This window comes from Peromyscus maniculatus, chromosome 14, assembly GCF_049852395.1.
Source record: "Peromyscus maniculatus bairdii isolate BWxNUB_F1_BW_parent chromosome 14, HU_Pman_BW_mat_3.1, whole genome shotgun sequence".
Taxonomy (NCBI): Eukaryota; Metazoa; Chordata; class Mammalia; order Rodentia; family Cricetidae; genus Peromyscus; species Peromyscus maniculatus.
Genome location: NC_134865.1, coordinates 87,024,773 through 87,027,879, shown reverse-complemented (window position 1 = coordinate 87,027,879; position 3,107 = coordinate 87,024,773). Strand labels below are relative to the sequence as shown.

General features: G+C 39.4%; 1 pseudogene across 1 annotated transcript; it reads left to right on the top strand.

The window, feature by feature from the left end:
* The first annotated feature begins 2,051 nt into the window (after window positions 1-2,051).
* LOC102911382 (Ig heavy chain V region 441 pseudogene) lies at window positions 2,052-2,732 on the top strand (annotated as a pseudogene). Its single transcript, XR_013044232.1, has 2 exons — window positions 2,052-2,184; window positions 2,296-2,732. The product of XR_013044232.1 is annotated as an Ig heavy chain V region 441 pseudogene (transcript).
* The last annotated feature ends 375 nt before the right edge of the window (window positions 2,733-3,107 follow it).

Below are 3,107 nucleotides of genomic sequence, written 5' to 3'. Positions count from 1 at the left end.
GTCAGACTTTTATTAGTTGAGTAGGGAATTGTTGAGACCAAGAAAGAAGAACAAAGCAGTCAATTATTACCCTGACAGGGCTTTCTTGCTAGAATAGGTTGGGAATCAAAGGAGATTTTTAATTCCTTGTACCCACTTCTTCTCTCAGCATTTTGATAAGATTTAATAATAATTAAAAAAAAACTGCTAATGAGTGGGTATATAACAGGAGGATTTAACGTGGAAATGAATGATTTTTTCATATATAATAGTTTTGATTTGTGACTCTTTTAAGACTTTTTGTAACACTACTTTTTGTAATAAATAATAAGATGATTGATACTTTCTTTGTAATTGGAAATTGCAGGCAGCAAGTAAAAGAACAGGCTGAAAACCACATTTGCTTGCTTAAACATTATTAATCTATAACTAATTACTAGGATGTGGATATATGTGGATTAAGGGGAAAATTTCTGTTTAGCCTGTTATATGTAAACTGTTAAATCATATAAGGGAAATGAGAAGCATTGTTTTTTGCCTGAATTCATTATAATCATTCACTTGACAAAGAGAAAGAAGTAATCTTCTAATTTTATACTCCCTGAAAGATTTTGCTGAGGTATATAATCAAGAAAGGAAAAAATTAAGATAGAACAATATAGAGAGACACTGAAGAAATGTCTCTCTGTGATTTTTGCCCAATTTCTCTGGCCCATAGAGTTAAGATTTACTCCTTTACTTAAATAATTCAAAACAACTCTGAGATATCTTCTTACACAATCAATTTCCACACTATGACTTTTGTTTAATATTTGGTTTTTAAAAGTCATTAATTAGCAAATAATTATTTCATATATTAATTGGTTATCTTCTGTTTAATTTATGAAAACAGTGTGGAAACAGAAGTGCAAAGAATTAACATGCTTTCCTATTATTATTTCAGGGTCAAAAAAGTAGCTTGTGCAATTCAACATATTTGAAATAAAAATCACACTTTTTCATCTGTACTGCAAAACTGGGACCGTTGCCTTTCGGTATCACATCCCCTTCCCCCCTCAGCCTCTGAGAAACAACAATGCTCTCCATTGCGGAATATCCATCTTTTCATACACTATTTAACCCTGTTCAGGTAGATTTGTCTTCCTGTGCCTGACTTATCTCACTTGGTGTAACTTACTGAGGTTCAATCTGTTCTCTCACATGTGGAGGACGTGTGGAAATCAAATACTGAGCTATACATGGAAGTTCAGCTTATCAGTCACTCCCTTTCTAGTGAACAAATAGGTAGATGGGCAAGGAGACGAGAACTTACATAGGTAATAACACAAGAATTTCACACACCTGACACACACAAATCTGGACAAGTCCTCTCAAGTTTCCTATATGAACACTGGAATTCAGTCTTGTCAAATGACCTCAACATAGAAAGGGAATTCTCCCATCCCCCATGCTGGGATTCCTTGTCCTGCCTTGATGCAGGGAGAGGTGATTAGCCTTGCCTCAACTTGATATGCCAGGCATTGTTGAGTCCCATGGGTAACCAGCACCTTTCTGTATGGAGAAGTGGATGGTGGTAGAAGGGAGGCTGCAGGGGGAAATGGAAGAGAGGAGGTAGGGGAGACTCTGGTTGGTTTATAATACAAATAAATAAATAAAATGAAAGGGAGTTCCCAAAATCATGAGGCAGTGACACTTAGCACTGGAGCTGACTAAGGCAGTGCTAAGTACATCAGTGTTGAAGTCCACACAGTAAAACAGAAGAGCTCCAGAGCATGTCAGAAAGCAATGTCTACTACCATTTAAAAGAAGACATGAAGAATTGGGCTGAAATTAACCATAAAATGTGTCTGTTGTTTGTGAGTATTAAATGAAATAGATGATACCAAGTGTGTGCCAAGAAAAAATAGCTTAGTATCACATACAAAATTTTCCTACAATCTTTTTCATTACCAGACTCCCCCAGCACATTTAGAAAATAGAACATGCCATCTCTCAGCGCCAGCTACAAAACTTGTTATATAGCAAGAAGACATGCAAATAAGGCCTCTCTCTTCTCTTGAAAACCAGGCCAGCACTGACCCTGAACTCAGGCAAAAGCGATCAGTCCTGGATTCCCAGGTCTCCCCAGTCAGTGATCAGCACTGAACACAGACCACACCATGGATTTGGTTCTGATATGGCTTTTCCTTGTTGCTCTTTTAAAAGGTAATTTATGGAGAAGCAGAAATACTGAGTGTGTTAGTGGACTTGAGCAGAAATGACAGTGAGTCTTTGTGGCAGTATACTAACTGCATTCTCTTTTTTTTTTTTTTGCAGGTGTCCAGTGTGAAGTGCAGCTGGTGGAGTCTGGGGGTGGCCTGATACAGCCTGGAGGATCCCTGAGACTCTCCTGTGCAGCCTCTGGATTCACATTCAGTGACTACTGGATGGAATGGGTCCGGCAGGCTCCAAGGAAGGGGCTGGAGTGGGTTGGAGAAATTAATCCAGGTAGCAGTACCATCAGGTATGCATCATCCCTGAAGGACCGATTCACCATCTCCAGAGACAATGCCAAGAACACTGTGTACCTGCAAATGAGCAGTGTGAGATCTGAGGACACTGCCACTTATTACTGTGCTAGAGACACAGTGAGGGGACTTCAGTGTAAACCCAGACATAAACCTCACTGTGAGGCTGCTCAGGGCCACCAGGGGGCACACAAGACACAGAAAACAGGCTCCCTCCAGGAGTTTAGGCAGAAAAGGTTAGATTAGGCACTCCTGTCAGGTGGCTGGGCTGCAATTTTCTTACAGGTTCCCTGAAATTCTCTCTACATGCTTGTTCTGATGGGATCCAATGTCCTCAAAACATTACATATTCTCTTTGTATTATTTAAAAAATTTGAGCCACCATATCCCATGAACAAAATGCCAACTGACAGCTTTGAGAACATGAAGTGCCCTAATTTGGTCACTGAAATTTGATGGGAAGGAAATCCATGGGCATTCTTAGTCTTTTCATATTCCAGGCACAGCCTTGGTCAGATTTTTTATTAGAATAGAATGTAGGTTTAGAGAAAACCAAGAGGATGTTGGGGTGAACATTATGATCCTTAGATTGTAAATCCTAGCAGGTCTGGAACCTCCCCT